Source organism: Triturus cristatus, chromosome 2_2 (genome assembly GCF_964204655.1).
Source record: "Triturus cristatus chromosome 2_2, aTriCri1.1, whole genome shotgun sequence".
In the NCBI taxonomy this organism is placed as follows: Eukaryota; Metazoa; Chordata; class Amphibia; order Caudata; family Salamandridae; genus Triturus; species Triturus cristatus.
The window spans coordinates 53,376,653-53,390,606 of NC_140582.1; positions in this window are offsets into that span (position 1 = coordinate 53,376,653).

Consider the following 13,954-nt stretch of genomic DNA (forward strand, 5'->3'; position numbering starts at 1 on the left):
ATGCACGAGGAAAAGGGGCCCCGCTACACGACGTACACGCCATCACCCACATCGTATGTGTCATCATGTACGGTGCGTACCCCCATTGCATATGTACGGCCCATACCCCCCCACCCCCCATATGTACAGCCCGTACCCCCCACCCCCCGTATGTACGGCCTGTACCCCCACCCCCCGTATGTACGGCACGTACCCCCCACCCCCTTATGTACGGTGCATACCCCCCACCCGCATATGTCCACACTGTACCCCAGGTGTAGCCCCACCTGCGTATGTTCGCACCGTACCCCAGGCGTACCCCAATCATCCTGTATGTATGGTCCGTACATACGCGAGGATTGGGGTTGCCTGGGGTACGGTGCGAACATACACGGGTGGGGGGTATGCCTGGGGTACGGTGTGAACATACACGGGTGGGGGTATGCCTGGGGTACGATGCGAACATACGCGGGTGGGGGGTACACCTGGGGTTGAGTGCGAACATACGTGGGTGGGGGTACGCCTGGGGTATGGTGCAAACATACGTGGGTGGGGGGTACGCCTGGGGTACGGTGCAAACATACACGGGTGGAGGTACGCCTGGGGTACGGTGTGAACATACGCTGGTGGGGGTACACGCCGTACATACAGGGGGTGGGGGGTACGCACCATACATACGGGGGGTGGGGGGTATGGGCCGTACATAGGGGGGGTGGGGGGTACGGTGTGGATGTACGCGGGAGGGGTGGGAGGCTGGGGGGGGCCGTACGACTCGTACGCCGGGCACAAGTGTACTCGGGGTAGGGCTCGTACAAAGTTCGCTCCGTACGGAGCCTTTTCCATGCGCTTGTGTTATCGGACGGGCGGTACGGATCGTACTTGCGAGCTCAGACTTCAGTTTTACGATTTGTATGTAAAACTGTCCGGGGATGTGTCGTAGACTTTTCCCGAGGCGATTCGTATGTATTTTTCACATACGGATCGTACTTCGCCGTTTGTACGGGACTTGTACGATTCGTACGTAAAAAAATACGGATCGACCCCTAAACATATATAATTTACGGTGCCCTCAGCAAACTAGAAAAAGTCATAGAAGGTGCTGGACACTAAACATAATAATTTACTATACCTACTCCAAACTACATTAACTCAGGGAAGTTACAGGACACTATACTTAAATAATTTACTATTCTCACTCCAAACTATATTAACTCAAGAAAAGTGTACCAAAATATACACATAAAATGTAATTTTCCCAATAAAATTACATAAATACATCTAAAATAATTCACATCCTACATATATATTAACATATTATCAATTATAAAAACGGATGCCCCCAAAGTATGTGACTTTTTAAATTTATTTATAAAATAAATTATAAAAAAACTATTTAAAAAATATTTACAAAGGAAAAATATAGTTATGAATAGTATATAAAAATATTAAAAATAAAGAAAATTGCTATTTTGTAACATTATTTTCAAAATCAAACATTAAACATCTTCAAAATTTACAATTTTAAGAATATTTTCCTAAATGTTTATAATTATTAAAACAATATTTACAATTAAAAAAATACTCAATAATACCATCTCAATAATAAACACATCTACATTAACTAATAAATTATTTAAAAAATATATAATATTTCACTACTATAATACCATATCAAAACTAAAATTGTTAATATTTTATTTTTAAAATTTGTATTTTAAATTTTCACTTTTGTACTTTTAAATGAAACATTACTCACAACATTATTCACAAATGTTTAAAGAAAATAACAAAAATTAAAACTTCTTTTTTTTAATTTATAATTTAAATTAATTTTTAGTATATTAAAATGTAAATTTAAAATTTATTTTATTTAAAAAATACCCCCCTCATCACCTATAACTACAACATCCAACTCCTAAAATCCAAATGTACATTTGTTAATATAAAATATATATATTTTTTTAATTTAGAATTTTTTATTTTTAAAATACTCCCCACCTTTATCCCCTATAACCCCAACATCCCGCTCCTAAAATTTAAAATATGTTTTTACATACAATTTTATAAAATATTTGATTTTTAAATTTTTTTAATTTAAAGCACTCCCAACATCCCGCTCCTAATTTTTTTTCTATAAAAATGTACAATTTAATAAAACATATTAATACATTTAAAAATATATACTATAATAAAAATGTCACAATATTTACAAAATCAACATTTTTTAATAATTATATTTGCAAGATCGATATTTTTAACAACAATATTTTATACAACACAGTAAAGCGATATTATTGACATCGATATTATACACAACAATATTTTTGACTTTCGACATTTTAAACTCGATATTATGGCAAAAAGATATTTAAAACTCGATATTATGTTTACTTACCCACAACTGCAGGTTCCAAATATCTATAAAGTATGGCTGCTTTTTTGCATTTCACAATGACTCTCAGATATGGGATGATAGTAACAATGCACATCCCAGCAGATCTCACCACATCTCTCTCCCCCAACAATGGCAGCTCAGTCCCACACCATACACACATTTCTGATTGTGCAATGTGTAGGCAAACTATAATCATAAGAAATACCAATAAGGAACATGCAGACCTGGTCAAATCTGCCAGCCAACTGAAAAACCTAAATTGGGCGTTTGTTTATTTTACACCACATAATTCACCTACCTTGGCATGAGCTGCATTCCATAACATGCATGTTAACTGCTCCATTGTGGTTATCATACACAACATGGAAACATTTCCCACATAGAATAAAAAACACAAACAAGACCCTTCCAACCACACACAACTCTATGTGGCGTAGCTTGCTGCCTATGTAAATAAGTGCTTCAGTGCCACGCACTGGAGTAGTAAGCACTATGCAAATTCTGCATTACAATACAATACAATATTTATTCATTTGTGCTTCACCAAGATTTGCTTTGTTCCTATTAAAATATTTTATTTCCATCACACTTCAGAATTACAAAAAGAAATGTGATTCATTTGTGCTTTCACTGCTGATATATATTGAAGTATCTGTACAGTTCATTTACAGGTATTGACATGTTTATGTGTATGAAATTTGCATACTACAGTCTTTCTTTTCGCACTCCCTGTAAATAGGGCTACTGGAATTCTGCAATTCTGCAGTGCTTTACGCATAATTCTGATGTTGCTGCATTTGCCACATAATCAATCATCTGCTGCATAATCTACAAAAAGAATTTCGCACCGTGGAAGTTTCTGTCGCAAAGGTTGACTGGTTATCCTTCTGTTACTTATACCTGTATTTGAGTGTGGAACTGGCACTAATGAAGTGAAACCATTGCCCTGACAGTGTTAACGTGTAAAATGTACAAAATAATGAAGTAATACCACAAATTGAGCTGCATTAAGGTTCAGAATTTATGTTTTGTTGCCGCATAATTTAGTCATCCTTGCCACATAATTTGAGCCTCCCTGCTACATAATTCCAGTGGCCCCGCTTGTACAGTAGTAACATAGGGGCTCATTAGGATGGCGGGGGAAGGCACAACCGTGGTTCTGGCGGTGGAGGAAAATGACCTTTTCCGCACTCCAGCAACTGTCTCCATACCCACCAAATTACAATGGGCAAACATAGCCCATTTTCTGTCTGCCGCAGAGCGATGTGAACCCCCAGATATTTGCGCCCGCCACAGCGGCATAGGGAGCCAATAGAGACCCACAGCCATGCAGAATGACGTCCCATCTGCCGTACAAATCACGATGCCCCAAACAGCCCATCACACCGCAGCGGAGAAACCACCCACCCTGAGACGGCGGAAGCACGACAGCGGAGCACGAAACCAGACTTCCGGTCCCCTCCACCCAGTCCGGACTGCAATGGATCCAGCTCTTCAAGCCTTTCCGGTGCAATACCTCATCCACTACCAGCAAATAATGGACAACGCCGCAGGTACGTAATCACACAACTCAGCACACAACCATAACACAAAACTCCTGGGCTGATATACGGTTCCTATCCACATCAGGCACTCTGGTGGGGACAGGAACACATCCCCCAAGTGTACCCACACATGTCCTACCTTTAAGAAAATCACCCCTCCGCATCCGGGTCACCCATCAACCGCGAACTCACAGCAATGTCCCGGTCACGTCACCGCAGCGGTGAAGATGTGGGAAATCCTGCACACAATGTAGTAGGCAGGGCTCGTGTCAGTCATGGGCAGTCCACAGATTCACAGGGCTCCACCTTCACCCTGCACACACTATGCTTGCCACACCCATTTGGGAAAATGCTGTGAGCTCCTCCTATGCCCCTCCTGCACAATTCATCTGCCAGGTGTACCCTGACCCTGCACCTCACACACCAAAGGAGAAGGGAGCCTGTTTTGGAAGGTAATGGTAAAGAGGAACACCCTTCACAGAAGCTCAGGGGGTGGATAACCCTACACCTCACACCTACCTCCCACTCATGTGAAGCAAACTGAGTATAATCACAAAATGGAGACTCACACTACACATGAACATCCAATGAACTGTTCACACTGCCTGTCAAGTCACCCACAGACACCCCACACTGACACTCTACCACATACTCATACCATAGGTCAGCTTCAAAGGAGGATAATAAATGGGCAAGTCAAAAGTGAAGTGGACAGTGCTGGAAAACCATGGAGCAAGCCACATAGCATCTGTACATCACATGCAAGAGAAGGAACATATCACACCACCCTTGGGCCATCAAATCAGACATGGGTTGCACAGTGAATAAAATTAAACCCAATTGACCTCTGTGCAACAACTCAGGGAGACAACAAGGCAAGCCATGCAAAAGCACAGGGATAATAGGAAGTGTCTGAAGTCAAACAGTGACCAGCCACGCATCTATGTCAACTTACTTGACAAGTGTATGTCATCTGCACAACACACATGGCTCAATGTCACACTCCATGACTGTCAAGCACAAGTTGGACCTTCACACATATCCCTCCTCCACCCACCTCACACCTGCAACACTCATCACTAGTGTTAAACACACAGAATGGTGCAAATGATGTCCTGTGAGTTCACTGACAACCAATCACACTCCCTGGGGTGCATCCACAAACATCACACCCACACTCAGGGATGCCTGAACCAATGCTGACACAAAATAGCCAAACACAAAGCTCACAAACAACATATACAGACGTCCAACAAGCCCACATATTGCCAGCCAAACAGTGGAAAGGCAATGGGACCCCACATAGAACAGGAGTACATAACATTGTCACTCAGGACCAATGCACAGACTCCATACCCCAACACAAACAAGAATTGCAAAATCAAAAATCAATCATGAACACTAACTGGGATCAATGGGACAATCAGCTAACACAGACAGAGACACCACACCACCGATCAAGTCAACATGGTGTCATAGTGTACCACAAGCGTGCACATGCACAATCCTGACAAGTGACAGGTCAAAAATAGGAGGACACACTACCAATGTGCACTCAAAACAAGATCAGGCATAAGAATCCACCTTGCTGCATGTGACAGACACACAAGTAATGCACACTACACTTGTAACACACATCAGAATGTATCACAATGCACAAATTACTCAAACACGATGTCATGCAAAAAGAACATCACAAACACAGAGCATCTGTCGAGCATCTGTCAGTAGAAAGAGCAAACACAGATTAAACACTGCATACATCCACAACAAAAACACAACAGATGCACAGACCAATCCACCACATTGCAAACTCAGCTGGACATCAGGGGGATGCACAACAAGCACTTACAAGGCAACATATACTGACAACACTGCATGCACAACAAGCAGTGTGTTTATACCAATCAAATCAGTAGCACACACATCTGAGTGCCACACGATGTACTCCCACAACACAAATCATCACAGCACACAGAGAACATCACACTCAGGATGGGTAGCAGTACCTCAGCAAATACTCATACACCTTAACCATCACCCACAGATGCACAACTCAGGGACACCCAGGTGCAAACAACTTGACCAGAGGACTGTGCAGCAAAAACATTTGCACTGCACATGAGCAACCATGACGGCAAACCAGTACAAGAAAATAACACATAACTAATTGGGAAACTGTCCTGAGTGTCACATTGGTCCTGGGTACTGATCAGCACCACAATGCATAGTGTAACAAATGACGTGGTGGGGAGGCTCACACACTGGCAAGCCAAGGGGTAGGTGACATGAGATTGAAGTGGTGTGTACGTCAGTAGTGAACAGGTGAGGAGTGTACTGTACATAAACACATAGAGGAGTCACTCGCAGTGGGTAGGCATCAGAAGAACAGATAGGGGATGGTATGACTCCACATCCCACATACCATACTGGGGCCAAAAATGGGTCACGTGACAGCAATGCATGAGAAAACTCACAAATAATGTCAGTGTGGCTGAGCAGGTCTGCACAGTGAGCACAAACAGTAACAAGACACATGGCTGAGCAACAAAACACAAAACAGACTTGGCAGTCACACACTCTGCATACTCACAACTGGCAGCAACAACAAGTAGGTGTCCCCCAGGATTGCAAGGACACACCAACGCACTGCACAGTGCTCAACATACAACTCCTACATGTGCCCACAATCAGAAGTACATGGTTGACAATTCAAACAAACAGTCACTCAGCTTCTGGGTTATACATGTGTGCAGTTGGCATTCCAGGGGCACACACACATCAACACTACTGACAAAGTCACCCCTTCACACTTCATGACCACTCAAGTGCACACATACAAATGTACCCACGTGACTGGGAAGACAGGCCATCACAAGATGACCACACATCAACACTGCTGTTCACCTATCAAGAAAGATCACACAGATATGATGGACCCTGGCCAGCCCACAAGTAATCCTGTGGATAGAATTCCCTTCTGTTCTGGTATTGCATCCTAACTTGACATGTGTACAATGTAGGAAACCTGACCATAGAATGATTAGGATAACAGTAGATCATCACAAACAACCATCATTTCACCCTCAAGCCTCAGAGTCCAGAAGAACTAAAGTGCCTGTCACCTCTGGAAAACTCTGAAAAAGTAATACAAGCAATTCGCAATGTTAAATTGACATACAGACCATTAGTCACATGAAAGCATACCCATACATAAAACTTTTTATTTAGCAAGGACATTGACAAAGTAGACAACAGGAGAAACTGTCTTTATTACATAATACACAGATAGACCACAAAAGTAGAGAAGAGCAAGGGCAGTGGCCAGTCCACAGTGCAAAGGAGGTACATGTGTGCATGAGAACCTGCACAGGGAATGGGCATCCAAAGTTACAAACAGCAAGGCCAATGGCCAGTCCATAGTGCAAAGGAGGTACATGTGTGCATGAGAACCTGCATAGGGAATGGGCATCCAAAGTTACAAACAGCAAGGCCAGTGGCCAGTCCATAGTTCAAAGGAGGTACATGTGTGCAAAGTTACAAACAGCGAGGCCAGTGGCCAGTCCATAGTGAAAAAGGAGGTACATATGTGCCTGAGAGTTACAAACAGCGAGGCCAGTCCATAGTTCAAAGGAGGGACATGTGTGTATGAGAACCTGCACAGGGAATGGTCATCCAAAGTTACAAACAGCGAGGCCAGTGGCCAGTCCATAGTTCAAAGGAGCTACATGTGTGCAAAGTTACAAACAGCGAGGCCAGTGGCCAGTCCATAGTGAAAAAGGAGGTACATATGTGCATGAGAGTTACAAACAGCGAGGCCAGTCCATAGTTCAAAGGAGGGACATGTGTGTATGAGAACCTGCACAGGGAATGGTCATCCAAAGTTACAAACAGCGAGGCCAGTGGCCAGTCCATAGTTCAAAGGAGGGACATGTGTGCATGAGAAACTGCACAGGGAATGGGCATCCAAAATTACAAACAGAGAGGCCAGTGGCCAGTCCATAGTTCAAAGGAGGGACATGTGTGCATGAGAACTTGCACAGGGAATGGGCATCCAAAGTTACAAACAGCAAGGCCAGTGCCCAGTCCATAGTTCAAAGGGGGTGCATGTGTGCATGAGAACCTGAACAGGGACTCAGTCACACTGTACACTGCCATGGTCAGCAACACAGCTAGGGGGATAACAATGGGCAGTCCAGGCACTGCTGTGGAAGATATAGGTTTGGAGGGGGAATTTGCCTCAGAGTTGGCTGTCAGTTGAACTGGGAGGTGGCTGATTGTTGGGCCCAGTTGGAGGACTGGAACTGGGAGCGAGAGGGCCAGCTGAGGTAGAGGCATCAGTGGCTTTGGGAGCCGGAGGGTTGCTTGGACCGGGTGGTGTAGTGGCACGTGGAGGCGGAGACATGCTGCCGTGAGACACAGTGTGTGAGGGAGAATGTGGAGGGCTGCCTTTCCACTTCTTGGGGATTCGATAGGTAATATTTTTCTTGGTAGGAGTGGTAAGTGGGGCGGGCACAACAGGCACACTCTCCACCAAAGGTGCATCAGGTGCAGGTGGTGGCCCTCCCTCTGGGCATCTGCTGGATCTGGCGGTACACTTGGCCTGGCCTTGCCTTTTCCCCTCCATCCCCTGTTGACCAGGTGAATCCCCCACAGTGCCCTTCTGTCCCAGCTTCACAGGGGTGTGGGTGGGAGTTGAGGTTGTGGGTGAATCTGCCTTAGAGGGCTTTCTCTGTGGACTCTTAGCATGCACCAGCTTCACAGCAGGCACCGCAACTGTTTGCCTGTCTTTGGGAGACGCTTTTAGGACAGCAGTGTCCTTGGATGGGGCTGATTTTGAGGCTTGTGAGCCTGAGGCCTGCTTCTTGGCTTGATGCCCCTGAGTGTCACCTGAAGGGCTTTAGTCTTTGCGCTCCTGTGTGACTTTTGTTTGCTTGGGGGATAATGTCTGCACTCTGAGCCGCTTGGGGTGCTGCTGTGTGTGGAATAACTGGAGCCTGAGGGGTGTGGTGTGTGGTCACTCTCGTCAGATGTTGCCACTGGCAGGGGGGTTCCCAAAGGGACTGGAGCTGGACTCTGAGCCTGTGACAGCTGAATGGCTGCTATCACTGTGGAGGACAAAGACTGGACAGTTCTGTGTAGCCCACCCACGTCGGAATGAATGCCCTCCATGAAGGCAACTACCTATGCCAACTTCCTGTCATGGTCTTGGAAGGCATTCAGGAGAGTTGTCTGACCCACACATAGCTGGCACAAAAGGTCCACAGCCTTAACACTGAGGGCAGCAGGGGAGACAGGGGCAGGGGCAGTAGTGCCTAGGGGAAGGACACTCTTCCCTTCTTACTGTTGCAGGCACGTGAAGCACTAGTGGAAGTAGCTGGGAGAATGGGCACTAGATGATGTGTGGTGGAAGAGGAGGCAGATGTCCCAATCCCTGTGTCCACCAACATCGAGGAGTCACCGCTGGCATCATATGACGTTGAGGTTGGTGTTTCTGGGAGTGATTCTTCAAGGGCACTCCTGTCCCCCTCTGAGGCGCTGGTCACATCAGTGTCAGTGAGATCATGTGTAGCAGTCGTGCAAGATTGTTCTCCACTGGTGTCCGTCCCCTGTCCTTCTGTGCCCTCGCAAGATGCTGCAAGAGGCAGCGACATGGGTACATTTTACTGCCATACTCACAATAATCATATGCAAACAAAGCACAAAACAAGATGATGATACCCCCATGTTGCACACCATCCTGTGCAGTCTGCATGTGCAACATTAATGCAAAAATCAAAAGATGCATGGTAACATGCATACTTGGCATTAATGACCCATGTGATGTTCTCACAGCCAAATTATTTGCACTTGCCTCCACGTAACCTGACATAAAGATTCCTGTAAGCATACCTGCGTGCCTGTAGGTGACAAAGATGTACATCTCAACATGTTGCCACAGTCACATATGGAGTCACTTAAGGGGACAACACAGATACAGACCCCAAAATGTCCTTTTGCAATGGCCATAAGCTCCTGCTATCCACCATGTCGTGCTCTGAAGCACAACTACAGTTGCACAGTGGTGTCAGATGTGTAGTTCAGACAATTTCGAGGTCAGGCACTGCACACATCGACGATAACACACTAAGATGAGGCACACTGCCATTCACTGCCCAGTGATGTCCATGACTTCCCTAATGCAGCATATGTCATAAGGCCACATCTCATAATGCAATGTTAAGGGCCAATACATTAAAGACATGAGAAAGTACATGTAGCGTAAATGTATGACAGCGGCACTCAACACAGAGGCCACTTACAGGCCATTGCATTACACTGGAAACATCACAGTGCTCTGCACTGGCTCAGGGTTCGGATACATGCAGTCACTCACATCCAAAGTCACCCTTCGCAGAATACTCACCCCCAACTTTCTGCTGATGGGCCCTCAAACGTCCATCCAGCTCTGGCTGTGTCACAGCCAAGATGCGGGCCATTAGTGGTGTCATGCTCCTGCGCACCAACCTTCCAGTCCGGGGGAGCAGCCGCAGCGTCATCTCTGCCACGTTTTTGCTCAGCCGGCAGATGTCATCCCACCTCTTGTGACAGTGTGTGTGCTGTCGGTTGGAGACACCCAGGGCCCGAGCTACTTAAATCACTCCTTTGGCCTTCCTCTCAGATAGCACCAATTGGAGCACTCTGAAAGCAATTGGAGATGATTTACACAAAACCTCACTTTATAGCATGTTCTGTATCCTGGGCACCCTACAGAACCAGGGAGGTAAAGTATCTATAGTGTAAAGGCTTAATCATTGGACCAGTAACTTCATTGATCAAAATTTGCCACCCAAGCCTCACACGGTCCCCAAAAGTCCAAACTATAGTCCCTATTGTTATTCATGAATTGTTTTCCTAATTTAACTCTATCTACTTTCATTGTATATTTTATTGAAATGATCCAGTCTAAAAGGGTTGGAGATACCTCCTTTATCCACTTTTTACAGATTTCTCTTCTTGCCAACAAAATTAGATATAAACATAACTTATTTTCGCACCTGGAAAGAAGCTTATATTCTGGTAACATACCAAAAAATACTAAAAGGGGGATTACCTGAGGATTCAAACCCAGTATATCTCCAATACCCTTATTTACCTCCTCTCAAAAATGATGTAACTTAGGGCTATTCATCTGCTTTAGCCTGGAGGCATTTTGGGCATTTTGGTGTTGGACCTTTCGAAAACTTCGCTAGTTTATGAGGAGACAAGTAAACTCTGTGGACACAAAAAATATGATTCCTCCTCAGATATGCAGGCTGCAAAGTGGTATACAAAATGTCGTGAGATACTTGCCATATATCGTCCAGCTGAACACCGGGCAAGCTCTCTCCCCACAACTCCGTTGGTTGATTTAATTCTCCATCCTCCAGGTCCAGCATTAACCAATAATAAGTTGATATCTCCTTTTTCCCAATTTTTTTTTCCAGAGTACTTTTTCTAATTAATTTACTCTGCCCACCTCAAACCCACAGTCCTGATACCAGCTTCTTAATTGCCAGTACTTAAACTTTGAGAGTCTATTTTCTGTAAGAAAACACAACTCTTCCCATGATAGCAAAGACTCTCCTGATACTAATTGTCCCCAATTGTGAAGGCCAGCATCTATCAGGGGAGCTGACATTGAGTCTTTGGTCCAACCAGGTGAGCCTGGAGCATTCCAGATAGGGGCGAGAGCACCGAAATAACTGATCTTCAAGGCTTTTCTGACCTTTGCCCATGTAATAGCAAATTCCCGTAGTACTTTTAATCGGACTTTTTGAAAAAATCTCGGGTCCCCGTATTTATATTCGAAACCTTGACTTCCATTATCAATGTCTAGAAGCATCGCCTTAAACATCAGTCCTACATCTGAATCATCCAGAATATCTAAAAGTAATTTACCTGCTCTCAAAGAGAAAGCCCTGGCATATAGAACTAAATCTGGTAGGTATAATCCCCCCTTATTTTGTTTCCTACGTAGCTTTTTCCACGATATTCTAATCGCTTTTGAGGCCCAAATAAAGGTATTGAATTTGGACTGAAGAGTTTTAAAACTTTTTTCATTAAAAGCCAGAGGGATGTTCTGAAGTAAAAAGAATAATTTGGGCAAGAGCATCATTTTTATTAAATTTATTCTGCCTATCAAAGTTAATGGCAAATACGCCCAACCAGTCTGGGAGTTTTCTATTTCTTTTGAAATCTTTTGCAGATTTAATTCTGGAATCTCATCAATCTTTTGGGATATTAATATGCCTAGATATCTCATCACCCTTTTCGTTGGGAACACACAGGTACTCAAATTCCACACCATACATTCAGTTTTTGTGGCGTTAATTTCATATCCTGAAATATTCCCGAACTTTCTTGCTTCATCGTATATTAATGGAATTGAAATAATCGGATCCGAAATAAAAACCATTAGATAGTCAGCATATAGCGCCACCTTTTAATCCCATCCCTTAAAACTAAAAGATTGTATATCTGGGTTTCGTCTAATTTTTTCCACTAGAGGCTCGATGTATAGATTGAAAAGCATAGGCGAGAGTGGACACCACTGTCTAGTGCCTCTTTGGATCTTAACAGGAGCAAATAGCCTCCCATTCACTAAAATTCTTGCCGTTGGTGTTTTATATAGCAGAGAGACAGATCTACAAAAAATGTTGCCCAAGTTATATCTTTTTAGTATAATTTGTAGGTAAACCCAATTCACTCTGTCAAAGGCTTTTGTAGTGTCTATCGCTATTATGGCTAAGGGAAGCTTATATATGCTCGCTATGTCTAATGCTCCTATCAAATTATATATAAGCTCAAATATTCCTCTTCCCTTGACAAATCCCTTTTGGTCTCCATGGAGAAGACACAGCAGTACCCCATTCAACCTTTCTGCCAGAATTTTCGCATAGATTTTGTAGTCATTCTTGAGCAGGGAAATGGGTCGATAGGAGTCACATGATTTTGGTGGTTTCAAAGGTTTCAGAATTAGGGAAACTGTAGCTTCATTCCATGATGGGGGAATATCACCTCCTTTTTCAAATACATGGGCAAATAGTAACGATAAAACTGGGGTAAGAACCTCTCTTAAAACTTTATATAATTCTGCAGGTAGCTCATCCGGGCCTGCTGCTTTCCCGGATTTACCCAAATCAATGGTCTTCCCAATTTCAGACTCCGAGATAGTAGATCCATATTCCGTGATTTATCGTCCGAGATCTCTTTAATAGGAGTATAGCCCAGCCAATCTTCTATTTCTTCTATTCGAACATTTCGATCTTCCCGGTATACTTCTTCAAAATGAAATTGAAACGCCTTTTCAATTTCCTCTGAGGAATCAAGTGCAACTCCTGGAATGGAAGAATTCAGTTCACTGATTATTTCTCTGGCCAGATCTTGTTTAGTTTTCCATGCCAGGAGTTTACCACAATTCTCTCCATATTCAAAGTGAGCTAGTTTGCTAGCTTCCCATTTTCTTTTCAGTCTTGAATCGAGAATTGCTGCTAAGTCCGATCTCAATGATTGTATTCTAGTCCGCATGATATTGTTTGGTGGATCGGACTGGTGTAAGTTGATGTAATTCTCACTTTCTTGATTTTTTTTTTCTATTTCCTCGTTTTCCCCCTTGTATTTTTGTTGTCTAACAAACTGTATGGATGTAATTAGACCCCTAAGGAAACATTTATAAGCGTCCCAAATGATATGTATTGAGGCACTGCCCAGATTTGTTTGAAAAAAGCTTTTGTTTCTAAACTTAATTTTTCGATTATTTCTTCCTTGAGAAAGATGGCACGCTCTACTGTCCATCTTCTGGGGTTTAAGCTAACCGGAATATTGAGAGTTAGAGAGACAGCGGAGTGGTCGGAAAGATGTTCTCCCGCATGATAAATGACCTGAACCCATTTCTTTAACAATAAACTCAACAAAAAATAGTCTATTCTAGATTTATGATTGTATTTTTTATTATGGAAAGTATATCCTCTATTCTTACCCATCTTATTTCCCACACATCATACCATGCAAGTTG